The sequence below is a fragment of the Anser brachyrhynchus genome (assembly GCF_964034855.1).
Source record: "Anser brachyrhynchus genome assembly, chromosome: 6".
In the NCBI taxonomy this organism is placed as follows: Eukaryota; Metazoa; Chordata; class Aves; order Anseriformes; family Anatidae; genus Anser; species Anser brachyrhynchus.
In genome coordinates, this window is record NC_137700.1 from 23,922,259 (window position 1) to 23,950,221 (window position 27,963).

The window sequence follows — 27,963 nt, forward strand, 5'->3', positions numbered from 1 at the left end:
TTATGTATCATATTCCTCCCGGATCGAAGGGAAACAGATCAGTTTCCTTTTCAGGGCCTATAGGGCCTGGATCAAAACGAACGTCCAGGTCACCAGGGGGCGTAACAGCAAAGGCCTGCGATGGCGGTAGCGGCGGGGGGGGGGCGGTGGTGTAGCAGAAGGATCGGTAGACGAGCCCGCAGCTCCCTCACTATCTGGCAAACCACACGTTTCTGATTGTGGTCACACACGGCTCTTTAAGGCCTCAGGGACTGCTCGCCAGGTGCCAAGCAATCCCACCGCATCCCCGTCCTCTCTGGTAGCAGAGTCCCACACCTTGACTTCAATTTGGTCCCATGTTTCAGGATCATGAACTGTCTGAATAAGCTGTGAGGTTACCAGGACAGTCTTTGTTTCTAAGGACGTATGATTCCCCATAATGCACAACTGCTTACCTTCGGCCAGCAAGGGACAGTTGTGTGCGTGGGTCTGCTTCTCTCGGCTTGAGCTTCCTTCCAGCTCCAGTGCGCCTATTTCCAGCGACTTTCTATACGAGCTTCTTTGAGCTGTTTGCTGAGTTTGGCTGAACCTATCTTTGTTAGGCAATCAAGGTCCCTGTTCTGTTAGCCCGTCCCTGTTCCTGTTGTTCATGTCCCTGTTTTTCTTCATGTCCCTGTTTGTTTTCTTCAGGTCCCTGTTCGTTTTCTTCAGGTCCCTGTTCGGGTGCCATTTGTGGCATAACGACCACACAGACACCAGGGTTCTTTTAGGATCAGTAACTGCTACTACTTTATTGATGACAGAACTTCATCATATCGTGTTGCATCCCATATTGAGGACAGGCTCCCTTCTTACACTATTCGCCCCACGGCAGTCCTTTTCCACTAACTCTTCATTGGTCAAAAAACTTTGCCTGGCAATCAGCAAACACCCAGCAACTTCTATGCCTTAACGGCTGGAGAACAAGCAACTCCAGACGGCATGGGTCTCCTGAATCACCCTTCTTTGTTCCCTCTAAACTCTTTATATTCCTGATGGCCTCATCGTTAAGAGTCTGATGTTATCACCAACCATGGGGCTTGTCGACCCCCATGGCCACACTCCCACATCTCCCCCTTCTTTATTAATATCAACCATCTTCTCGACACAAATTATTACTCCATATATCACACACATACACTTACACAAATGCTTTCAACATGAGATACCCAGACATCTATAAATAAGACATACAATTATTAACACTCCAATTAATATCCCTCCAGCAGCTGCAAATATTACCCAGGTAACCTTGTCACAATTGTGAGAGGCCCACTTACCCTTCTCCTGCTTCTTATACAGTCATCAGCAGGTCTGTCCTGGCTCCCAAAACTGGGATGCAGCAGTAACCTCGGATTTCCTTGATCTGCTCCCAAGATCGCTAGCGGCTGTTCCATTGGTCAGCAAATCCCCCTTGACCACTCTATCGGTCAGCCTGTAGGGTACCCTCCTCCCTTACGGGGACTATGCTGCACGCTAGACGTCTCTGAGTGATTTACCAGCTGCCCCAGCCACGTGTACGACTTATAGGCCCTTGCTGGTATGTTACACATACCATTTGTCCACAGTCCAGCAGGTCGTTGTCTGCCCCCGCAGTGAGCAGCCAAGGAGTGAGTTCCTCCAGGGAATTGTGCCCGGTGCACGCTAGGATATCCACGGCGCGGCCACTCCTGTGGGCAGGCAGAGAGCCTCCTGCCTGGCTCGCCAAAATGATTCGTGGAAGAACTCTATAACTCAAAGCAAATAAGTTATAAAGTAGGTATGTGGTTTATTTCGGTGCCAGGCACATGTGGGATAGCTCCCAAAGGCATGTGCACCCTAACGCAGCAACTTGCTTTGGTTATATGCAGTAAAAAGTTACATATGCATGAAGTTTCCCAATATGCCTATACATATTCATAACCTATCCCCGCTTTGTATTAAAATTAGCTCCAAGAAGTCATTTCCATAAACTCCTCCCATCTGCACATGCGCAGTGCCTTCTGGTGGTGGTCGCTGGGGGGTTGTGGGGATGAAGTCCAATAACTCCTCTTCATCACCACTAGTTGACCCCCTGCCTTTGTACAGACTCAGCTGCTCCTTGGCTCTTGTCCAAACCACAAGGTCCATCTCAGCTGGTTTTTGAGACAGGTTCCCCATTTTTGTCAGGAAACATCTTCTGTGAGGGGCCCCAAGACTCCTTGTTTCAGTTAATTTGCACAGTAGTAAGCAAAGACACTCAGCAATATCTATTTTAAAGCGATTAAGCAAGCCCCCATTCTTTCATTCCTGGCTTTAATAATTGCGATTGTTTTATTTAGAAATCATTAATACGATAAAGCAAGCCCCCATTCTTCTATCCCTGGCTTCATTAGGGGGTTGATATTAAGGATTAGGGTTGTCGTTAGAGTTGTTAAGGTTAAGGGGAATAAGGATTTTAGGATAAAGGGATCAAGGTTGTGGGAATAAAAATGTTGTTTTTGCACAGAGTTACATTGTTTAGAGGGAAGGAATGTGGTATTGAGATATGCTTGCACTGATAAGAAAACTTAACAGAGACCTTGGAAAATGCAGACAATCAGAATCCTTAGAGCAATTAGGTGGAAATCATGGTGTAAGAAACATTACCGCCTCAAAGAGTAAAAAAGTCGAAAGAAATTTGACTTATAACAGGCCAGCAACTGAAAGCCATGTATTGTCTGTGAAGCACCGGATAGATTGTGAACCTGGAATACCCAGTCAATGGGGAAACGGGAGGGTCCTGGTTGTCGAGGAAAAAAAATATATATATATATATATATACACTGTGTTATGGAACTAGTAGGCGCACTCCTGCTTGTGGGACGCACGCCATTGCAATCGAGAATAAAAATGCTTTACTGAGATCCTTGCCTGAGCCTATGTTATTGGCTACAGAGTGTTTCTCAAAAGGTGTTAGGGTTTTAAGGTTTCAGGGCTAGGGCACTAGGGTTTGGTTTCAGGGTTAGGGTTTTCAGGATTTAGGGTTAGGATTTTAAGGTTTTTAGGGTTGGAGTTGAAACGATTAGGGTTTTAAGGGTTTGGGGATTAGCATGTTAGGGTTTTAGGGTTTTTTTGGGTTTTGGTGTTGATAGGGTTTTTAGGGTTAGGGTCTTCGGGTTTTAGGGTTAGGGTCTTAGTGGCTTTTTTGGTCAGGTATTTAGGGTTAGGGTTTTAAGGTCTTATTTTTTAGGTTAGGATTGTTAGGGTTTTACGGTCTTAAGGGTTAGGGTTTTAGGATTTTACGGTTCTAATTTTTTTGGTTAGAGTTTTTAGGGTTTCAGGGGTTTTGGGCTGTGGGTTTCAGGGGTTTTTGTTGCGGGTTTCAGGGTGTTAAATATTTTTGGGTTACGGTTTTTAGGGTTGGGGCCGGAGGGGAAGGGGCTTTTCTTCATGATTGGGACCAGAGGGGAAGGGGCTTTTCCTCAGGATTGGGGCCGGAGGGGAAGGGCCTTATGTATCTTATGTACCGTGCCCAGGCTAACTTGCTCAGATAGCACAGCTGTCAAGTGATCAGTCATACACCATCTACAGCGAGTCTGGGGGCTGTGGGCAAAATGGTCGTGTATGGAACATACTTCTTCACGTCTGTACTTTTTTACAGGTATACTAAGGCTCACAGAAATATGTATGTTGTTGGTTAAGAACGGCAGAGCTGCTGATGGTTGGCCACAGCAAGTTAGCAAAGCTTTACTTTGGTGTGCCTGTTACCCCTGGGTGACTGTCAGAACAGAGCTCTTCAAATCTGGTGGGACTGCACGCTAGCCAGAGGTTTGCTGAAGCCTTTCTTGCTCTGAAATGCTTCTCTTTTTTGCCTTTTCCTTCAAAACTCTTATTTTGGTATTTGTTTTTTGTTGTTGTTTTTTTTTTTTTCAGTCTACTTGCTCATGGAAGCTTTCTATGCTGTTGTTTCATGTTGGGGTTGGAAGAATGACCTTTCAACTGAAAACTGTAGTTCAATGTTCTGTTGCAACTGAAGTACTCGAAGCAGCTATGACCGCCTGCATGCATAGTGACTTGTAGCACTGTCCAATTTTTAACAGGATTTACTTAAGGTAGTGTTCAGTGTTTATGATTTTTGAACAGAACAGAAACCGGAATTATGTTTCCTGTGCAATAGCAGGCCTTTCCTAAAACTTAATTCTGACCATGGTTTCATGACAGTACTGGTTTGAGTGCATCTGTCTTAATTGTTGTTCAATGCATTTGTTTTGTCAGCTGAAGGCAAATTACAAGACACATGCTATGCAAAAACAACATGGCACTTAATTGTTTTAGGTGGTATGTCCAGCTGCTGTCACCGCTGGGGGAAATCGTCCGGGTTTTGGGTAGAACTTTTGAAAAGTCCCAAGACTGCTCCATTTAGGGAGAAATATTTGGTTTACAACTGTCCTTTAATCAAATGCAAACGAGGGCTTCCAGGGATTGTAATAATGTCTCAAGTTGAATTTGGCTCTTTTGCAGCCCATCAAAAGAAGTCGTCCTTGACAAAAACAATATTTTAAATATCTGCTCACAAGCTCTGGAGCCAAAGGGTTGCTATTTCACTTGGCTAAATACCTTCCCAGGAACAAGGCAGACCTGAAGCTGAGCCAAAATAAGCCCTAGCAGATGCTTAGCCTAGAGAACACTAGACTGAACAGCTAAAATTGTTGAAAGAATGGGAAGGACAGCTGGCCAGTTCTGCTCCTGATTTACTGTGTGGGCAAGCCGCATCCCTTCTGTCCCAGTGCTCTGCCAGCTACAGGACCTCTCTTGTCCGCTTGCCACCTCACTTCAGCTTCTAGGGCTTAACCCAGTTCTTGCTGTAGTCAACAACAGACCTTCTTCTGTTTGTGACAGCCGAGGAGTCCAACGTCATCCTTTCCTAATGGACTCTGTTTAGCTTTAATAGTGGGAACTCTTTGTATCAAGAGGTTCTGCTGTGGCTTTTCATTCCTGCTTTTCATAACAAATCTAATACTGGAGCTTGCAATAATAATAATAATAATAATAATAATAATCAGATGAGATTCAAGAATTGTGGAAGCTGTGCTACTTTTATAATTGAGATTGATCTAATTGGCTACATGGATCTCCTTTCCTTCCCATTTGCTGGTTCTGGCCTTGTCAGTCCTCATAGGATGCTGTCTTGGTGCTCAGATCCGGTGAGAAAGCTACTAACTTTCCTGGTGTGTTTTTTCTTAGTGCAGTGTAGGGGTTTGGGACGCTGAGGCAAGGACAGAGCAGGACTGTGGTGGCCAGCAGCTGGATTGGTTGGGGTAGTTGTAGAAATACAGCCTGATGATGGTATTCTAGGACAGTTTCTCTGAAACTGCAGCTTCAGGACTTGGTCATTTACCAGGTCCTGGCAGTGAGACGAGGTGAGGACAAACAAACCGAACAGCTTTCCTGGGGCACAGAGATGTTTGATCAATAACCAGAACTGTTCAGACTGGAAGCACAGATCTCACCAGGATCTAAGCAGCTAATCGCTGCTCTTCTGGAAGCAGGCAGTCACTCTAGATAGCTTTGTTCGAGTCAAGAAATAGCAAGTGTCAGCGCTCAAGGCGAAAGCTAAATATATGCTAGTTGTGCTTTGTGCTGCAACAGAGGCTGGGACAGATTCTTATCTCGCTGACTTTGGGGTATGCCTGGAAGAGATCTTCTGTCTGGTGTAACTGATACCAGGGTGTCTTGTGAAATTGACGTTTTCTGGAGTTTGAGGGGGAGAGGAGTGGTGAGGAAAGAAGGGCAAGTGGCAAGGATACCAAGCCTCTTCAAAAATATCTAAATTCAAAGAAGCAGCTGTTTTTTTGTATGTGTGGCTCTATTTATTTAGACTAGCTTTGGCTCTGGGTTTCTTCCTGAGAAAAAATTCAGAAGGAGCTTTGCCTTAACTGCTCCTGCGAAGCCTTTGCCCATGGAAATCATACAATGTGATTAATGCTCCTTTATATAAACTCCAGCATGTCTGAATCTAAGGTAATCTTCTTCCATAACTGTAACTCCAGGATCACAGAGGAGAATGGTGGTGGGAGAAAGACATGGATTAGTTCAAAATGGGAGTCATTTGCACTTAAAAATAGCCAGTGTATGCTTTGTCAGAAGCATGCTTTTCTCTGACATTGTACAACCAACTAAGAAGAGATTAGTGGCCAAGCTGTACTCATGGTGAACAGGAGATGTCCTTCAGAAGGTGTTGGCTCACGTTGTCTCCAGTATCTTTTGTTGGACAAAGGGGGTCCCAAAGGCACTGAGCTGGGCTTATCGCAATCTGGGTAAATTATTATCCTGATAGTACTCTAATGAGGTGGCATAAGCAGGCAAAGTTCTTGGGAAGTCAGGACCCAGGGGAATACATTGGAAAGCTCAGCTTGACTAAGAATATCTGACTCCTCCTAGAAGTCAGTACTAAGTATGTAGCAGTGCTGGGTTACCAAGAGTGCATCTGAGGAAAGAGCCCTGCCAGAAAACTCTCGTTCCCTGTGTTTCCTAGGGGTCAGTTTAGGCACATCTTGAAGAAGATTGCTGCACTGCAGACTGCTTGGTTTGTATGGCTTGGCTAGGGCTGCTGTTGGGGGACGTTTGAACTTTGGTTTGCTTACTGGTCCAGATCTTGTGAGGTCTGGTAGAAGAGGCTTTCTCTGTCCTACGTTTAAAAAACCTTAGTGGTTTGTGGTAAAAACTGGAGTATTGGCTTCAGCTTTGAGTTAATGAAAGTATAGCAACATGCCACAGGGTGCAGCAATTGACAGACTATATACTAAGAATTGTTCAGTTCCTGTGGAAGTGGGAATAAACCTCTGATACCTGATATTAAAGAACTCCTACGAGTTTGGCTAAGGCTCTTCATTTAACAGTGCTGGGTCTAATACATAAGTTAGCCATTCAGGTTCCGTCTAGCAGAAGCTAGATGTGGTTGCTTTGAGGTAACTACAAGGAACTATATCCTCAGAGAGGGACTTAATATAATCTGAAACCAGCTGTCTCTCTTTCAGGGTAGACAAAGTCACAACAAGAAAGAAATGCTGCTCATGGCATAGAAAATGCCTTGGGGAAAAAAAAAAAAAAAGATGGCTCAAGGAGCAGGCATGTTATTCTCTGTAATGGGATGCACATGTTTTTCCTCTAGTTCCTCTCTGACCTTGTGCAATATTTCAATTCAAAAAAACCTAAATTGCTGCGATTAACTTCTTTGGTGTGTTTCGGGGGGTTTTGAGTGCTACCATTAAAAAGACATTCACAATACTGCAAGCACTTACTGCTGCTGTATAAAACCAGAGTGCAGGCAGTATTTATTCTTGAGCATTGTTAACTTGCAGTGTTTCTGGCACATAGGAAATCTTAGCTCACATGTATACAAGTTCAGAATAGAACCACTGCTTGCAGCAATGTGAAAATCAGAAAATTTTGTATGCCTCCTTGGAAATGGCAGCTGCTGATTGAAGTCACCTGTTTGCTTCTTACACAATGAGTTGCTGAGCAGCACAGAACAGCTGAACAGAATAGGGATGACTCCAGCTCTACCAGTGTCTTCTATGTCATTAATGTGATCTTTATTGAAGATGTGCTTGGGTTTCTCAGTTTTTTTGGATTTGAGATTGGCTCACAATTTAGCACAGATAAGTGCACTGACAACTAGAAAGGAAACAGATACAACAATACCTCTTACTTGGGACCTTATACCAGGGATCTGTGTTCCTCTTCTACTCCCTTTTGTTGTTGTTGCATGGGTTGGAAGTGAGAAGGGTGAGGACACAGATGAATTAAGAAACATAATGTCTGCTTTCCTCTTGCAGCTCCTAGCAAATTAGGGAGTGCTTCTGAAAGTCTAGTATGACACAGATGAGACCAATTTGTTCCTCAGTTAAAGAAGATAAATAACAAGTGTACCTATAAGCATTTTTTCTGATCATGTTTATGCAATTTATCAAATCTATGTGATTTACAATCCTCCTGTAAGTGGAGGACAACATGTTTTAGGGTAGTGAAGACCTTAGTGCTCTGGCAGCTGATTTTGATCCAGCTAATAACAGAATTTCAACTGCTCTTGACTGATCCAAGACTTTTCCCATGTATGAAAATGAGCTGCACTTGAAAGTCCTCAAAACATTACTTCTGAAGTATTCTGTTTCTAGATAAACCTTTTTTTTTTTTTAAAGCTGGACTTACTCTTCTGAGTCTTCTAAAGCATTGTTCAGGCTTCTGAACATGTTCATTGAGCACTATATTAGTGAGAAAGGTAGAAGTGTTTTCTATAGAAAATTACGAAATTGTTTCTATTAAAAGCTGTCATACCTCCACCTGCCTGAATATGACATCTGGGTAAGTCAGCTGATGGCATAGCATTGAATAAAAAAACTCTTTCTTACTTAGGATGAATTGGAGGTGGTTTTTTTGTTTGTTTGTTTTAAACGGCATTGTTTGTGTTGCATCCTCTGTTTTAGCTTAAGTTTCCTATGCTTGGTTTTGCTGATGGATTTAGTGGTATTTCTGTCCTACAGTAATAAATTAAAGTTTACCTCCCTTTATGGTGTAAGTGGCCTCATGTGGTGGGACTTCAGGTCAATGTTAAGTTGTATTGGGAGAAAAAGAAGGTTGTGTATCAGCTCTCCAAGTGCCTGTCCATATGACTGAGTCTGACTAGATGAAAGTTGATGGCTTTGTTTTGCAGTTGTTCTCAGGACTTCATGTGGGAAAGTGACCTTCTTTGTTGGGATTCCTTGCCTCTGACAGCTGTAAACAAATAGCAAGTAAATAGGAACTGCCACATTTAGTCAGTTTGTGTTTCTAGGCCAGTATCTTTCTCTCCATTAATACATACTTGCAATTCCTTCTAGGCCATTGCAAGGGTTGGGAAGATACTCTGTACCATGAAGGTGTCTTCCTGAAGGAATGAAAAAATGTTAGATGAAGTACCAAAACTAATATGAAACAAGTCCCTGAGTATACCATCTGTTCCCTTTTCAAATAAAGGGATGTAGCCTAAGGACTGACTCCATGAGCATCTGAAGAATTGACAGATCCACCCTCAACCCAAACATCTCTGGGTGGTTCTCCTGCGCTCGGAGGGAGGGAACCGATTCCACTAGAACACTCCCCAGCGTGTTATGCAACCTGAGCATGCAGGCATTCGAAGCATTTCCCATAGGTGATCATGATGTTTTCAGCTCCCTAAAGAGACCAGTCTTAGCCTCCACTTTGATGAACTTTGGCTGCCTACCTGCTGTTTTGGGAGGTCAAGGGAGTGGCATCTAATCACTTCTGCAAAACCCTGTTTAACATCATGGTGTGTGGCACTGTCGAGATCTCACAAGAAGGGATACTTGCACCAGATAGCAGTAAGGCAGAGCTGGCAAACAATAGTGAGCCAGAGGAGCTGGGAGTTTTGATCTGCAGCATATAGAGAACCTTATAAGCCATGCTTTCTGTGTGCAAGACTATGCTGTTTATTGACACGTATAGGTTTGATTTTTAGGACAGATCTTGGAAGTATCATCAGATGTTTGAGACCACCAGTCAGCCCAGTGGTCCTCAGTTTTGTTGAGAGGGCATTTGATACAAACAAAGATCAATACAGGAGGGCATTTACAGTGAAGAACATACAAGTGATAGTAGAAAGGTAAGGTTTTGTGTCAACTCAGTATATCCAATACCATTGATTTGAAGATGTGTACCATAGTTCTGATTTGAAGATGTGTACCATAGTTCTGCTTTCTAGCAGGCCGTCTGCCCTCTTGAGATGGAGAAGGACCCAAGTGTTTCCTGGAGATCTGGGGGCTAGGAACAAGTCAGGAATTGGATGAAATGTGTCCAGTCTAATGGATAACTGATGGAGTGGGGGTGATACTAATGTTAAAACATGAAAACTGAAGCATTCTGGGGATTGTCTGTAAAATTTCTGAACATATCAGGTGAGAAAAGCTCTAGTGAGAGACCAAAGCAAAAGGGTAAGAAAAGAGATGAAAGAACTTGTAACTAATATTGTCTATGTCTCTGACTCTCGATGAACAGCAAGATCCAGTTTCCATTGCTGTTGGGAATCTTTCAACTGTAAGAAAAAGAATCTGTAAAGAAGGAAGCACGTAAAACTGTAAGATGGTGGTGCGCTAAAATCCTTGCCACAGCTAAGAAATATGAAGTTGGTCTTAACATATCTACTTGCTAATTCCTCTGTTGAATTCTTGCTGCTCCTTGGAAAATTCTGCCTCTATTTTTATTCAGGAAAGCACTGTGTTTACAGTTCTGCAAAGAATTACCATGGGTTTCCTGCAGGCTTGTAAACCAGCCATTTATTTCCCTTAGTCGTAATCTTATGCTTGCAAGAAAAAGGGTTTGGAGACTTGAAGATATGCTGAATTGTCTTCCCATTCCTTCAAAGCATGGTTGCAGGAGCTGTCTCTGATGCTTATTACTAGCATCCTGTTACCTTATTACTACCATCCTGTTACCCATGTTACCCTTAATGCTGAGTTTGTCAGCTCTAGATGGGCTGCTCTTTCCCAGTTACTGTTGGACTGGAGATGGTAAGGGTCTGGCAAAATCACTTAAACAATTGTGTTGGTTTAAATACCTGGATCTAACCACAAACTTCTTTTGATCATCTTGTAAACATAGGTCAGTATTTCCTATCTTCCCATCACATGCATAATTATAAGCTCTTTAGGATAGTGACTTTTCTGCTCATAAGGCTTTGAGGGCTGCTCATGACCCTTAAGCACAGTATCAATGCTGTCACCAATAAAATGAACCCAAGTCATTGGCCACTGGCTCATTATTCAAGCCACGGAGCACAGTCAGAGCTGATACTTGCAGGGAGCATATCCTAACTGAGCTCTTGGTATAAAGCAAAGCACTATTTCTTGTTATTCTTGACATCAGCTAAATACTGTTATGGCGTGGTTTGTTTGTTGTTGTTTGTTTGTTTGTTCTTCCAGCCAATATTATTTTGAAGGATGTTTCCTCTATTGTGTGTTTCATCACAGAGTACTCTGTTGCATTAGCAAGTCAAAAAAAAAAAAAAAATCTAGCTCAAGTTTACTGTTCTGGAAATGCAATTTCTACTGGTATGAGCTAAAACTTTTCCAAAAATAACTGAGGGTTACATGGAATATACAGTTCCATATACAGTTCTTTTTTGACATTAGGTATATCTGGCATTATATGTTAATCTAAAAGATAACTGATACAATTAAAGTAGCTCAACACCATCTCCAGCTTAAAGTAAAAAAAAAAAAAAAAAGAAAAAATTTTATACAGTATAGCTCTTGGGCAGTTTGGATTTGTGTCTTTTGGAACATTTTTTTTTTTTTTTTTTAAGTTGGAGACCAGTTTGGAATTTTGGATCCTGTTTGTTAAGTTTAAAATATGACTGAGAGGGCAAACCTGGCATGTAGGTTCTCTGTGTCTGCTGGTTAAGAATTTAGTGGTAGGAGTTCTTCTGAGAATCAATTCAGTAGCATTTTTGGAAAAATAATCTGATATTAATAGAATATTATACAATGAAACTATATATGGCTGATTCTGTACCTGACCCCTCCATGCCCAGAAATTTTTTTGGCAATTGTCTGTGTGCTGAAATAACTGCCCGGAGAGGAAATTGGATAAATGTTTTCTGTCATGATACCTGTCTGAAAAGGGTCCGAGTCACTTATAGGGTGATATGGGACACCTTCCATATAGATAGCAGTTGTTGCTGCAGAGCTGGTTGGGCATACTGACAGGAGCTATGCAGTTAGGTGTGTTCTGCTGAGCACAAAATTCTTCAGAAAATCAAAGCAATTGCTGCAGAATGGAAAACTACTAAAGTGCACCATAGAAGACGTGAGGGTATAAACTTAGTATCTAGTCCTTCTCTTCATTCCTCATTTAATTTCCCCTTAGGGTGAGTACCAGTAAAGTTCAGTTTAAGTCATGAGCCCTAAATTTGTCAAAAGTACTTGAACAGAATATTCAATCAGTAAATATAGGTGACCTGAAAGATGGAGAAGATGGTTTGTGATAGGCATGTGAAAAGTCATATTGTTTAACCCTGCAATGGAGTTTGTGGTATTTGGGGTTGACCTTTCTCTTTTGGCAATGGAGAATGTTTTCCAAAATAGGCACAAGCCAGGAAATTCCTACTCAAGAACTCTCTGAGTTGAGTCCATTCCTAGCAAGGGTTCAGATTTAAAGCATCCACTGTCTGGAGATGCAACTTCTTATCCTTTTCAGATAAGGAGTGGGGTTATTCTCTTGTAGTGAATTAAACAGCAGAGGAGAATTCTTATTCATATGTATATTTTTTTTCTAGAGTTCTGAAGTCTATTGCTAAGTTGATGAATTGTCTCATTCATCCCCAATCACTTTCGCATTTCTGCCCTTCTCCACCACCACCCCCCAGTTCCCAAATGTCCAGATTTTATTTTAATCATCATTTACCTAAAACCTATCTAGCTATGACCTTAGAAATACTGTTAGTACAACTGATTACAGTGCCAAACTCTGCAATAATTCTTTCTCCCTTCCCAGTTAAGATTAAAATAGGCAGTGCAGTGGCAATGGGGAACATCTTGCATGCTTGACAGATACAGAATGGTATTTTGGTATGCTGGCTTACAGCAGGGCCAGGAGTTAACCTGGTTGGAATAGTTGACAACCAGCAGAGTCAGAGGTCCCCTTGATAGAGGTCTGTTTCTGATGAAGGTCATAAGGTTTTGCATGCTACATTTGGAAAAAAAAAAAAAAAAAAAAAAAAAAAACCACAAAATAAAGTGGCCCAACAGGCTGTTGTTTGCTGCTTCCTACCACATGGAAGACTTGCATGCAGACTGCTTCAATGAGATAACGTACAAGCAGAAAGAAGATGGTTTTCTTGTTTTACTCACCTTTTAAAAGCATCCTCTCAGGGGAGTTGTGGATGATGGCTTTCAGAAAACAAGGAAAACTTTGCTGCTGGTAGAAGAAATCAGAAGGCAACAGTTAGCAGCTCTCTCCCCTCTTAGCCAAGTTCAGTCTGTTTCTGGCTTTTCCCTGCATGTGGTTAGTCCTTGTCCCATTCTCTTTTGTTTCACAGCTGTGGGATATGTAGGACTCACCATGACTTAAGCATTGATCTGAATACGTAGTTCCCAGCCCCATGTTCTTGTAAATCTGGTGTCCATTAAACACTGCCTAATGGGAGTTTTGATCCAGATTGACTGTAGATTACAGCCAATAATAAACAAAATAAATTCCTTTCCCTTGATGGCTGGTAGGTAGTATTAAATGATGGCAATGATATTCACCTGCTTGTAAAAAAAAATTAATCTTCTCTGTGGGCTCCTAACAGCTGTAAATGGGGGAATGTCTGGCTTAGTTGATATAATTACTGTTTGTTGTATAAACTCTGAAAACTGCTTATTGTTAGAGAAGTGGTGGGTGTAGCAATTACTCTCAAACAGGCTCTGTTAATTAAACAACAAAGATTTTGCCCAAAAAGGCAGTTAAGAAACCAATAAAAATGAGGATCACCTCACCGTTTACAGCAAATATTTCTTAGCAGCAGAAGGTGGTGCCAGTGTCACTCTGTCATTGACATTATGCAACGGACATAGTAGAAAACTGCCCGGGCTCAGTGGGACCTCAAGATGTGCGTTCCTCAGGTGGCCCCTTCTCTGCCCTTTGCTTCTCTGTCAGTAACTGGTTTGTTCAGTAGCACAGCTTTACGGGGCACGAAGCCAGAGGGTTCTCTGCTGCTTCCTGGAAACCTGATAGCCTGCGCTACTGACTATATAGAGTTTGCTTCCTTCTTTTCTACACAGACTTCCAAACCATTTGTTCATTTGCATTCTGCCAGAAGATACACTCCTCCAGGCAGTTGAGACAATACTCTGCAATGCGTAGTGCCAATGCAGAGAATGAGAGACTGCAGCTTCTTGTGAGATGCTTTGGAAGAAGTCGTGCATGCGTGTTGGAGAATTTTTACATTTTTGCAGAAGTGGATAGGGAAAGGCTTTTGCAGAAGAGTGCAGGATACATCACAGCAAACTCAGAGTAGAACACCACATGGTAATGACACTAAGTCATCACCAAACGTTTTAAGGTCTTCCTGGAATGCTGTTCCAGTGGTCTGCGTGTACTGCCTGAGAGGAGTTCGAAACCAGACTGGCAACAGTACACATCTGACCTGCCCTTCTGCAGGCCCAATGTGAAGAAGAAGGTTGTTTAGTGTAGTTGGTAGTCGCATGAGTTAAAAAGGATCTTTAGTTGCCCAAATTCATGGCATGAGTGCAAGACATATTTGAGAAGTAGCTTAAGTGGTAATTTGTTCTTGCTCTTTCTTATGATTTCCTTTATCTTTAAGCTTTCCCTTAGACACGTTATTGCAAGGTGAAAACTGGAAAAGGAATGAGAAGAAAACACAGAAACAAAGGCTAAGCACTGAAGGTTGAATAGCATTGCCATGCTGATTTCTATGCTTGCATAACATAATCTGAAATGCTGGGAGCTGCTGCGTTCTTTGTGCTCCGTTTTTTTTAATGTTGCACCTTGCATAACATTATACATAACACATACATGCATAACATTGTTCATAGACTGCAGTTTAAGGAAACTCCCATAGAATCATGACTCCACTTAAGAGCAACAGGAATCTGACAAGTTGCTTTATTTTTTTTTTTTTCCTGTTTAACACTTCCAATAAACATGTTTAATTCTATTAGGAAACCTCATACCACTTGTGGATTTTTTGGTCCCCCCTTTCCCTTTTCAGAGGGAAGAAGTAGCTGGAGCTGTGAACACTTACTTTAACTGGTTACTGTTATTCAAAATCATCTTCCTTTCCCAGAAATGATACTTGCAAACTCATCATGCAACATGAACTCCAGCTTGTTGTGATGGTAAAGTTGCCTGGTTCCAGTTTCACAGAGACGACCTTTAGTTCAATGGTTTCTACTGTTAGCAGGCTCTCAAGTATTTTTCGCAGATTGAGGAGATGCTCTGCAGAGCCCTGAACTCCTAGATTTCTTTTTCATTCAAGGATCAAATGCTTGTAGCTGTATGTGGAGAAGGAGATTGACAGGGAGAGAAAGGGCAATGTCAGATGAAAATACTTGGTGTGATTTAAATGTCAAAAATTATGTCAAGACTAAGTGATCCATTTAATCTGCTCTCCATTTTAAATGATCAATGCCATTATTTTTCCAAAGCAATTGACCAGGTGGTTAAAGCATTGTCTTCCTAAGTTTGCTAGCAACTACAGAATAATATCGCAGTATAAAAGCACAAATTAGTGCTTGGCACAACAAAATTGATCTGCAAATTGTACATATCTATGAGGAATCATTCTCCCCACCCATCCCTAGCTCTGGAGAACATTTTTTCCAGTTCTGCAGTGTGATTTAAGTTCTTGATTTTTGGTATTTAAATGACTGATGCTGCATGCAAAAATCTGAGCACAGAAATGTTGCTTTTGGAAGGATATCGTAGCTGAAATTGGAGAGTCACTGGACTAAAAAAGCCAGAGAAGACAAGGAAAGAACAAAACTGCTGAACCTTGGATTGGTTAGTGGAGTTTCCACTCTGTGAAAATAGAGCTGTCCCAGAAACTACTGTTCTGAACAGACTTCACAATGGGTCCCTACAGCTATAAACAGGCCTGCATGAAAAGCCGTGTATTTTAAGAAATATCTCTTATTCATATGCTAAATGAATGACTTGGTTGTTCAGTAGCTTGAACTTGTGCAGAAAAACATTAAGAAGCATAGCTACTGAAAACAGTCTCCTCTTAGTGTGGATTTCAGCCTGAAAAAGTCTCATGTGTGATCTTAAAACTAATCATACCAATTTAAAGCGTTCCTCTTATGTTGTCTAACATAAATCATGGATGTCTTTGAGGCTTCTCTGTCAAATTTAAAGGTCAGGGTAGTATGTTTTGTACTTGTGACCCAGATAAGGAAATGGCATACCACGTACAAACTTCTGAAGAGGCTCTTCAATGAATATGTAAACAGCAGGTAGACACTGATATGTCATAAATCTCCCAGCTGATACTATGTCTGGGGCAGGGCTTGTTGGAGGCATGGCTTTGCAATAACTTCTCTGACTGGGCCAGAGTTTCGAGAGACCGTCTTGAAATCTTTTGTCTGGGTCCAGAGGCCATCAGTGGGAAAACTTTACCTCTGGGGAATGGCTGGTACCAAGCCAACATGGTATCTGAGGAAAAGATTTGGGGTGAAGTGGTGAAACTGGAAAATGAAACTGCTTTCTCCAAAGTCTGAGCTGAGCTGAGAGTCAGACTCTGAGGACACTCAGACTTTACAGAAGTTTTGGAATGATGACATTACCGAATGTTTACTGACCCAAATGATGGAGTCTCTCTGGTGGCACTTGACTATGATCTCAAATTATAATTCACTTCACAAGCTTTAAATGTCTGGAAATTATGTGTGTGATGTCTATGTTGTCTCTTCTCCCCCACACCCATGGGGATCTCTAAACCCTGTAGCTGAAGGGACTTTGTTTTCCACTAGATAGAAATATTCTTGTGCATTGGATAACTGCTCTCTACTTGCAGCTAAGCTCTTTAAGGATTACTAAAATGACAGTCAAACTGTAATTATGCTACAAATACTAATTATTGGAAAAAATATGAAATTCTAATTTTAAGACTGCTAAATATTCAAAGCTGCTAAATATTGTTGTTGGGTTTGCTTTTTTTCCCCTAAGACTAAGCTTCAAATTAACTTCACTTTTAATTTAAGCAGCTTTATGAAATTGATTACATTATTTTGGAATTCAACTGGTAAGCTCTAATAGTTTAAAATAACTCATAGTTTGAAATCAGTGAAAACACTTGAATGGGGAGAAACAACCATAATTCCTTAAAGGGAGTATTCTTGCTGTAAAATATCCCCTAAAAGGCAAGCACTACCTTCTTATTTTTGAAGAAACACGCTCATTTTAGAGCAACTGCTGGTGACTGACCTTGGTCTGGAGCCAGGCCTCAGGGAGCACGGTGAATCCTTGTCTCTGCCACGAGCTCCTGTGACCCTGGAGCGCCAGCAGGTCCCTGGGAGCTGTCAACAAGTCCCGCCTGCTGATGCCTCTTCAAGAAGAAAACGGGGAAAAGTAACAACAAGCTACTGACCCCATTTACTTTTTTAATTGTAGTTTAATGCTTTGCTCAAGCTCTGTTTAAAATCTTTGTAATTAAAGGAAACACCATGTGAAAATAAAAAAGCCATGTAATCCCTGCAACCCAGCAAAAGGCACTTTATATCCCAAAGAAGGAGACAACTACACATAAATTGATAGCCTATTAGGTTTGTTAAATGTGATCAGTAGCAGGAATCAGGATATAACCCATGGTGATTAACAGTCCTGTCGCCATAGTAACTTCAGCTGAATTTAGAACTGAAGCCTGCTGAAGAACACAGCGCAGGATAGTTTGTTAGCCTTAAGCCTTTATGTACGTGTAGTAGCTGTTTGTAATGAATACATGATGTGGTTTCTTTTTGCCCTCCAAACTTCTATTAACACTGCAAATGGGCTGTTTATGGCTTATTCTGCAGTTGTTCAAGCTGCTGAGGCTCCCTCCATACCGAAGGCCTGGTGTTGCAGATATGGTGTAGGGAACCATAGGCTGCAATTCGGTATTTTAGCTTTTGCATCCAAATGGCTTTGGTGGCCACTGGCCAACTTCAAGAATTCACATGTACCTAGCAGGTTATGCTCATTCATATACTGTTCGTTCTTTAAAACTAATATATATAACTGAGTTCACCAGCTACCACATCTCAGCTCCTAAATTGGATCTAGAGTGACCCTCTGTGTGTGATTCAAAGGGCAGATGACAGCAAGAAGACCTTACGTTTCTAGGATGGTGTTTTAAATCTTGCTGTCTTCTCATTGCTGTTTCTTCTGTGCTTGTTCAGCTCTGCGCATGTGCAAATTAGACATCTACAGCTTTTGAGAGAGGCTACCATTATAGTACGCAGAGAAACATGTTGCTGAAGCCCACATTTATATCTGCCAGCTGGATCCTGGTGAGGAGGATGAAAGCCTGGTCCTCTACTCCCCTGTGGTGGGTGCTCTCTGTAGCCAGGTCTTTTGTCTTCAGAGCTGTTAATCTGATACGTCTTGTGCTAATGTCCTTTGACATAGAGATCTTACTGAACTGCTAGGGTATAAAACTAAAAACAAGTGACTTAGTACAAGAGAGACTGTCAAAGCCTTCTTCAACTGAGAGTGAAGGGATATAAGACAGGAGTTTTGATGCAGACTGTAGATGGACCTCCAAGCCAAGCAACAAAAAAAAATTATCCATAAGGATGTTTTATTCAAATCTTTGTTCAAAATTGCTATTTTAAGCAGTTTTGTCCTGGAGAAATCTGAGACTTGGCATGAAAAGAGACAGCAAAATCTTTAAATGGTGACCAGACAGCCAAGCCTGGCTAATCCACATAGCTTTTAAAATCCCCTATTAGATTAAAAGAAAAGCCCGTGTTGCTGACCTGTTGGCTTGCTTACACTGTAAGCCTTTGGATACCTAAACATCTGGATGAGGCATCCTTGGGTTAATGAAGTCTCTGTGTAGTAATAGTTAACTGAATCCCTCTTTAACCTTTAGCCTGCTGTTTGACGTGTATCCATGTGTGCCCAGTGCTTTGTACTTGACCAAAATGTAATATGTTTTTGAACTCCTATTAACTGATGCAAAAGCATATTTGAAACTGTACTGCCTTCTGCGCTGATTTCTCCGTCAAACTAAGTCTGATTCCTCAATTTTCAGCTTTTTGTGTCTTGTGAGATCTAGCTCTTTGCTGCTATTTTCAATCTGTTCTTTTTCTAGGAGTGCTGTCTAGATTTTAACTATTTATAACGGCCCTGTGATGTGCATTTTGGCTGTCCTTACCACTTACAGGAAACTAAGACTGGAGTATTATAACTGCATAACTGGTGCATGCAGTCTTGGGCTGTGTGCCAAAACCAAGAGGGGGCTGGGGGGCAGGGGGAAGCAGGAACGAGAAAGGTCACGTTCTCAGAATAAGTGGCTGCAAGTTGGCATAAATTTGGAAATTACATCTGCTTGTGCTAGTGATTAATTTGGCATGAAGTGGTTGCCAATTCTTTTCAATCTAGAATTCAGTTTTGTAGCCCTTGTGAATATCATGTAGGACTCTCATCTTGACTTCGTTAGTCTTACCTTCTTTGTTTCTTCAAAGATGATGGATTAAAAACGTTGGATGGCTAGGTCAGAAGGTTTGGAACATGATTTGTTTGCTTAAAGGGGCTGAAATCCTAAAAACTCCTATTCTGGAGGTGAGATTTTAGCGTACTTGGTAGCTTCACTAGGGTTGTGTGTGTGCTTGCTGCTCAGATTGGCTCAGAAATAATAGTCACTGATGTAGTTCAGAAGTCCCAGCCTAAGAAGATGCCCTCTTTTAGGCACTCTGTGAGCAGACATCCATAAGTTTAGGACTGTCTCTATGATAAACCTGACATGCTGTTAGGCTCTAAAGAGACTTCTGTGTGTCCTGAGTAACACTCCTCTTACAACACAGGAATAGGCTCTGATTTGGAGGTGCTTGGCATTTCACCTATCTGGGAGCTGTGGAAACAAAGTGAAAACTAAGTGAATGAAACTATAGCAAGTAATAATTTAATAATGACTTTGTAAAAAAAAAAAAAGAAAGATAAAAATCATTGAAGCTGTAGTTAACAGTTACGGTAGAAGGAGATATCAGTCTGTTATGCCATAGTTCCACCTAGGACATGAGCCCAGAAAAAAAATCAGGCTCCAGTATAGAAACAATCAATGCAATTGAGTCTTTTTTTTTTCTTTATAGGGCCCTGCAGAAGACCTACAGTTTGCAGGAATGGGACATTGACTTTTACTGTATGGAAGAGTTGTGACAGATATTCTTTTAGTACGTTGCGTCCTACTATTTTCATGGATCTGATAATCTGCACAGCAGTAATAGTGGGTATTAAGCATCCAGTGCTACTGGAGCTAGCAAGCCTGGACAAGTTTGTGTTGTGCTGTAGTTCTGCTGTGTCAACAGGAGAAGATTTAGAACCTTTCATTTGTCTGCAGTTGGGTTTCTCTCTCTTTTTCTTTTTTATTTTTTTCCCCGATCTGTTTAATTGACAGCCCAGCTGGTTACTGTGCCACAGAAGGGAATACAGTTCTGTAGTGCCCAGAAACCTACAACTGTTTCTAGACTTTATACTTGAATCCTTAGTAGTAGTGGAGTTGGGGTGGGAAGGGGAATGGAATTACATAATTGCAAAACCAAAGATAATTGGAGTGACATTTCGTAAAATTATGAACTAGACTAATGGAAAACTGCAGATAAAAAAAAATGGCAGGAGATGTACACAAAACCTGATCCCGTGGGAATCACTTTCCACAGTCCTCCCCTTTTGACAGCGTGTAAAGGGCAGGATCCTTGGTTGGTGTTAGTCATTCCAAAACTGGATCAGAAGAGCTGCAAAGATTGCCAGCTTAGGCTCTGACACAGCCCAGCTGCCTTCCAGCTTGCACTAGTGCATGACTTTGTGCAACTGATACCACTTCTGTTAGCACAAGATATAAACACATGCATGGCAGAAATAGGAAAATGCCACAACTTTTCTGCAAGAGTAAAGGATGGCACAAACAGACCAACAAACAAACAAAAAATGAGCTGAAAAGCCTTGAATGTTACTGTACTTACTGTTTATTGGTGTTTATCCGTGCAGTCTTTTGCTCACAAGAACTTTCCTGGGAAAAGAAGAATGAAATAATTGCAGAATGTGCTTGCATGAGCACTTGTGCATGATTTTGTGTACTCACTGTGGTTTGAGTCATGTAGTGAGCCACAAATGGGTACCATGTAGGTTAGCAGAATGAAAAAAAAAATGGTGGATGACTGATGTAAAACAGCCTCGAATTGGCTGCCTTAAAACCGTCAATTTATTCATGCTACTAGGAGCTCAAATAATGAATAAGGAGCACACTTCTAAACTCAGTGTTCCTATTTTTTTAACGGTTTCATAAATGTTTTTTGGAGACTTCTGTTATAAGCAATTGCTTACATCAGTTTTCAAGCATGTTTTGCAAAATTAATTAGAACCATGACTTCACAGCAGAGCACACTCAAAAATCTGAACCACAACAACTTTGCAAATAGATCTATACTCTACATCTTCCCAATGCACTTGATCACTTTACAGAAATAGATTCACTGAATGAAACAGGTTCCTTTATAGAATAATGGAAGTACAGTCTAATGCTGGACTTCATTAAGAAAACGCTGCAAATGCTATAGCTAGACACAGGCCTGGAACATCTGGTTGGGACAAGTGTTGCAAATATAAGGGGATATGGGCCTGCTGAGGTCACTGGATCCCCTGCACTTACAATTTGCTATAAAACCTTTTTGTGCTGTCCATGCTTTTCACATAAAGTGCCTCTAACAGTAGCATTACAAGCTTACTGCTACTTTGTCATCAGGTTGCTTCCTGACTGTAAAAATTGCTCTTACATTCTCCAAAACTGAATCTTAATGAGAACAGACCTCTTACTTTATTTGGTCATAAAATATCTGTGCCCAAGAGTGATGCAAAATCTCTCGGAAAAATATTTACCTCCTTCATTGATTTTCCCAGAACCTCATTTGCTTGCTCTTCTTTGCAGCTATGAAAAAGAAGCCTAAAAAGAGGGACATGTTGTACGCAGTGCAGAAAAGAAAAATTCACAAGATACAAGGCCAGTGAAGTTCAGTCACCTTCTTTGTGCAAGTAAGTTTAAATTTTGCCAGAGTAAACGTGTTAGAGACTGAAAGAATTGTATGCTTCCTGTAGTACAACCTAATATACACAAACTGGCAGCCACACAGCTCTTTACAGTTACATTGCTGGGCTGCTCCATTGTATTCAAAGTGTCCGGATCCAGCTCTGCCCGCAGTTGTGCAGCATCACCCTTCCTTTCTTGGCCTTACACAAGCATGGCCAATTGCTTAAAATGATGTGAATGTTGCCTAGTAACATCCATGCACGGAGTAACTGTCAGAGTAGTCCCTGCAGGGATTACTGCCTTAAGGAGTGCTAGACTCAGGGAACACTTAAAGTGTGTGTTTTAAAAATACATGACTACATTACTATGCTTACTCATTCCTCTACTTCTAATGTGAGGTAACACTGAGATTCTGGTAACATGGAGATTGGCCTCATTATCTACGATATGCTGCTCAGATCGGCTCAGCAGTAGCAGTCACTGTATCATTATCTGTAAAAAGGGTAAAATATTGGCCATTTTTGATGTTATCTTTTATTTGCAAAAGATGTTCAGTCACTGCTACTGACATGAATTTTCAACTGCTGTCTTGTAGTAATTGCACGATGTAGTAGATTAAATTTTTTTCTTGTCATCTGTAATTTTGCAAGTGGCAATTCCTTTTCCTGCTAAATGTGTTTCTGAGCATTTGAAACGTTTAAAAAGCGACTTGAATAAAATCCTAAATATAAAGCACCTTAGATTATCAGGTTGCTTTTGTCTGGTAAGCCATGATAATCACCATGTACCACAGGATTGTCTCTCAAGAAGTAAATTATATTAAACATTTTGTCCTTGGTGAGTTCATAAGATCTGGCAGCTCATGTGAAATTGTGTTAAGCTCCACTTCAGAAAAAGCTTCTAAGCTGACCAGAGCTAAATTTTATTTAAAAAAAAAAAAGTACAAAGTAATTGAAAAACTCTTTTTGGTGTGATGAAGAAACAATTGAGGATTGAAAAGCTTGAGGCATTTTGAAAGGCAGATGATGACTAGATGAGGTAACTGGGTTTAAAACAAGCAAAGAAACCTACACAACTATAACACTATCCTGTGCATGGGATTTTCAGTCAGTAATGTTTTCTAATCCATTGTTGTTATCGGGCTCTGAATTGATCCTGTTTGTAGCCAGGCCATATCCTGCAGGGGAATTCTCAAGGTGGAACCTCTGAAATAAGACAGATTTTAGTTTCTGTCTAGCTCATGCAGCTGAAGTTACCTCCTTATTTTAAAAATAATAATAATAAAAAAGGTTGTTCTTCAGCTATCTGTTCAGGATCCTAGTAACTGCCATTCAGAAATTCAATGAACTGAATATAGTTTTCTCAGTAAAACTGAGAATTTCTACAGTTAGTACGAATCTGGTGCAATTTAAAAAATAAAATATGCTTGGAGTTCATGGTTTTTAGCTGAGGTTGGCAGAGTGAAATATCTCACCATGGCAATGCAATCTAGATAGCTCAGACTAAAGCACAGACAGATAGTGGTGGTAAGCAGAGGTCAGCAATTTTAAACTAGAAATGGTATGTAAGCTCTTAATGCTGTGAATAAATGAATGGCTGCAAAATGTGCCTAGAATGGAGTGAGCTTTATGTAGCTTGACATCTTTATGTCATGCTTTCCCTCTAGTCCTCAAATAGTGGCCTCCTCCTCCTCCTCCTGAGCAGGGAGTGAGTGCTGTTCTTGAATCACAGTGGCAGAGCACGGGCCCTGTGGAAAGCATCGCTGTTACCAGGTTTGGGAGTGCCAGCAGGTGGTCCCTGACAGGCCGAATCATCACGGTTATGGCTTGGCTCTGGCACTTTTTCTTTGCCTGAGTTGATGCTAGCCATGGGAAACCACACGTTAATATTCTCGTTCAGCTTTGTGGTTTATCCCCAGCTACTAGCCTGCTGCCTCCAGAGACAGATGTTCTGCAGTTTGAAGAGTAGGAGCTTAATGCACCTTTTGGAGCCTGCCTGTGTTTTTGTGCGACTTACATGCACTCTGGGAGTCTTGGCCTCCAGCTACCAATAATGGTTTGTATCCAAAACACAGAGCAGAGGGCTCAGAACCATCAAACAAGGAATGTCGTGACTGATGTGAGCTGGGGCACTGGGGAAACTGGCTGTGCAAGGCAGCTCAGGTTGCTCTGTGGTTGTGCTTGGACACATTATGGAGAGGGTGCAGCACATGATGGAGGGGGGTCCTTTCCCCAGATCTCGTGGGATCAGGTTGGATGCTGTGGCAAAAATGCTGAAGCTGACTTTTAGCTCTCTCATGCTGCGGATTCTGGCTCTGATCCTCACTCAGACCCTTTGGACAAGTTCAGCCTATTAGTGCAGATTATGTTTAAGCTACTGGGAGTAAGGACTTTGCCTGCTGTCACTATGTTTTCCTTGCCTTGAACATCAGTCCTGCAGAGAGCACAAATCCTTTTTTGTCTTGCTTTCTCTGAAACAAGATTACCTTTGTTTCACCCTGGGGTGAAGAACCTGACCCTTTTAAATGACTAGTGGTGACACAGACCTTCCCTTACCGGTACTTTAACATCTTCAGTGCTCTGTGCCATTTCCCAAACACCATGCACATGGATTTACTAAATGTACCAAAGATGATAAATTTACTTGGGGAACTATTTTCAGCCCAGATCACAGTGCTGCTTTTATTTGCTGGTGGGCCTCTTTATTTCTTTGCCAACATTCCTGCATGTTTCTGGTGCTTATTTATTTATTTTTCTAATGCTGGTTTCCTCTCGTTAATCACTCTAAACCTATACAAAAGTGATTTTCTCATGTTACGAGAAATCTCTTACAGGGCATGGACCTTATGTTACTTCCTGAATATTTAATAATCTCCTAATTAGACTATATATTAAATAGCAAAATACTTGCTTAGATCACTTACTATTTCTGTCTATGGCAAACTAGTATCTGCAAGCTGAACCCTAGGGACTGATTCGGGCTAATCATATAGCGCATAAATCATAAGCAGCCTCCATGTAAACTGCTTTGCAATACCTCAGTGTCTCAGCCTTGATAGGACCCTTCCCTGGAGGACGATCCAACACCTGCCTATTAAGTGTGAAAAGACAGAAGTATGTAAGGTAGATTCATTTGTCTCCCTCTTACCCAGCATAAAATGAGCTGGCAAGCTTAGATTTTTGGGAACCTGGTTTGGGACTAAAGATTTGGATTTTTTAGCATTTGGTGGCTGAAATACATGAAGCAATCCTTGCAGCAGAAATATGTCATTTATAACTAAGCGTCATCTGTATGTGTGTGGGGGAAAAGGACTGAAATGGGTGATTTAAGAGCAAGTTCCTCCCACACTGCATCTCCGAGTGAGCAGGGGGGTGAGCTGTGCTGCACTGCAGTGTTTTTTACATCTCTTCTGTTTTGAGGACATAAAAAGTGCTCAGGAAACAAATGAGAGCCTAACAGGAGGGGGGCTTGTGGGAAAACAGTCTCAGGCCTTCTTATCCCATGCTGTAAATGTGTCAGTCTGTGAGGTTCGGGATGACTGTGCATCGGGAGGATAGTCACTGAAATTTCAGGAACCAGCACTGGTGGAAGAGGTCACATTGAGTTTTCTGGTTATTACTCAGTCATCTCTTTTTGAGGTTCATGCAAGCAATTTTGGGGAGTAAAACTACATTGCTTTTAAAATGCATCCCCTTATACTTGAAGAGCAGGTATTTGGGGAAGGGAAAGGAGGAATATTGAGGGAAAGATCAATCTCATTCCCTTCACAAAGCCTTCAGCGCTGCTTTCGGTTATGCCTGCTGAGCACTGTGCACAGCTATTGAGTGTGCTCACTCCAGCTTTCAAGAACGGAGAATAAACACTTGCAGCCTATTCACTCAGGAGGAACCTGTCTGCCAAGTGGAGCCACCTCCCTCCTTGGTTGTGTTTATGAAAACGCTGCTTAAATGGGGAGAAACAAGAGAAGAGCAAACAGATTCCTTGACCCACCCAGCACTTCTCCCTGCAGCACGGCCACTCCTGCTGTGTGGGATCCGTCACATGATGGGGAGATGCTGCTGGGAGCTGTTATTTTAAAATACTGGCAGCACATCATCGGGTGGGACCGCTCTGTCTCGTATCTTCTTACATTCTCCTACTAGCTACTTTTCTTGTTTTATACCTCTTCTTGTTCTGGCTGTATGACCTATAACAACATAATTCCTGCTTGTCCTCTGTCTGACTTTTTCATACGCTTTGAATAAAGGCTCTTGTGTGGATGGTGTGCCCAAGACCATTCACCAAATCTGACTCTTGTGAGTCTCCAGTACCCTTTCCTCCTCTGGTGAGGAAACAGTTACTCATCTCCAAAAGGCCTGGACGGCTTTCCACAGGGCATTAACCCACCTGCATGGGCCAAAGTCTGTGCTCAGCTGCATAAGGAGGCAGTGTTATTCCAACCGCAGATCATCTGTGCAAGGCATGGTAAATGTCCTTGGGTGCCCTTGCTGCCTGGTACGGTAGCGTAGCCAGAACTTCAGTCAGATGGCAGGTTCCTGCCGCGCACTTTGCAGCAGCTTGCAGTTCTCTCTGAGCCTGGCTCCAGGAGGTCCTGCCGTACTGTGTCCCCTTCCACTCACTGCACAGCAGCCTCCTTCCCTTTTATTGTTTGGGACGGTGGCTGTGCGTAGGCAGGGGGAATGGCAGAGAAGTGACGAAGCATATGTGAGCCCTCACATTGTGTTTTTTCAGTGTCTTGTTGTTTTGAATGGTAGTTAATGATATTTGCAAAGCTTCTTGCTGTTACACCGGGTCGTTCCGTTCCAGCAAGGGACACCCACTGGTTCTTGCTGGGTGTTCAGAAACAATGCACTGGTCACAATAGGATTTTGCTTTAGCAGTTGTTTCTGTTGGCTGGCCTGCTCCTGATAACATCTCCTCCTGTCATGTACAAAGAGTGCTTGAGCTAAGGGCTTCAATATCTTGCATGGTCAAGGTTTGTTTTAAGGGTTATAGTAGTTTATTTTTGGAAGGAACTGAGGAGCGGTCACATAGCATTGAACTCTCCTATCCTGTTTATCATCTCCAAGCCCAGCCCTTCTCCCAAAATGGGTTTTCAAGATGTAGCACTGTGCTTAACTACAAGATAAGATTTGGCAGGCAGTTTTTTGCCTTTGGAAAAGTATGGGTTGGCACAGGAGTTTGAAAATGACTAGAAGATAAACTGCTTAGGCTAATTCACACCTAGAATGATATCACAGACTGTTAGAATTCCCTTACAAGTGGATTTGGTCTCTTTTCCCCATATGTTGCCTTAGATCTGTTGGAGTGTGACTGCTGTGGCCAGGGAAAGGCTGATTAAGTCAAAGAAGGGCTGATTGATACCTTAGCTGAAAACACTTCTTTTTTTCTTTTTTTTTTTTTAAATAAAATGCTTGAATTTTCTTGTTCTTATGTATCTTGTCCTGTTTAGTGTTTTGCTTGCACTCTTGGCAGAATCTCCTACACATGGCTATTTCCGTAGTGCAGAAATGTGTGAGAGGAAGGTAGAGAGAAAATTACAACTTGAGAGCTGTCTAAACTAGACTGATGGATACCAGCAACCCTAATTTGCAAAGTAACGGAGTTCAGAATAATCAAATTTAGCTGTCTGAGAACTATAATTTTGCTAGACTCCTAGTTGTGTGCTTAAGGAGCACAACTTTAGGCTATAACAGAAAGTCTGGTGTCCCTAAATGCCTTGCTTATATAGTTCCTCGAATGAATGCTGATAAGCAAGGATGTAACAGCCCAGATGCTTAGGTCTATTGACTTTAATGAGACTTAAGGATGTTCTCAAGTGCCCTTCTTGAATTGGTGTCTGACTACTCCAAGACTTTCCCAGAAATTGGATCCAAGTCAAGAGAACTAAGTAAACTCAAGTTGAGCAAAACTTTACAACCTGCCTCAGTTGAGGGAGTGTGATGAATATTTACATTATATACATGTTTACATATTTACATATTTATTTACATATTTACATTTTACATATTTAAATATTTACATATTTACAGAGTGATGGGCAGAAGATAAGGAGTACAGAAGGCTGCAGTGCGTTCCCTAGTGCTGTAAAAGCATCTTTGAAAACATTACCAAAATCCCCTGCCTATCACTTTGACTAATCAATAGATATAGGGTAACCCTTTTTGTTTGGAGTGAGTTATGCAGTGTAAGCTAACAGGGCTCCTCTTTGTATAGGCATATCTACA

The 27,963-nt window shown here is 41.7% G+C and overlaps 1 protein-coding gene across 3 annotated transcripts in view; it reads left to right on the top strand.

Annotated features, from left to right (window-relative positions):
- The window catches only part of LOC308197544 (uncharacterized protein), a 109,618-nt gene that overhangs the window by 12,167 nt on the left and 69,488 nt on the right, over positions 1 to 27,963 (top strand). Inside the window, exons 10-11 of one of the 3 annotated variants that reach the window (XR_013953064.1) lie at positions 19,806 to 19,886; positions 21,638 to 21,741. The exons of the other annotated variants lie outside the window; for them this stretch is intronic. The gene's annotated coding sequence lies outside the window, so the exon portion shown is untranslated. The remainder of the gene's footprint in view (positions 1 to 19,805; positions 19,887 to 21,637; positions 21,742 to 27,963) is intronic. 3 annotated transcript variants of the gene reach the window in all.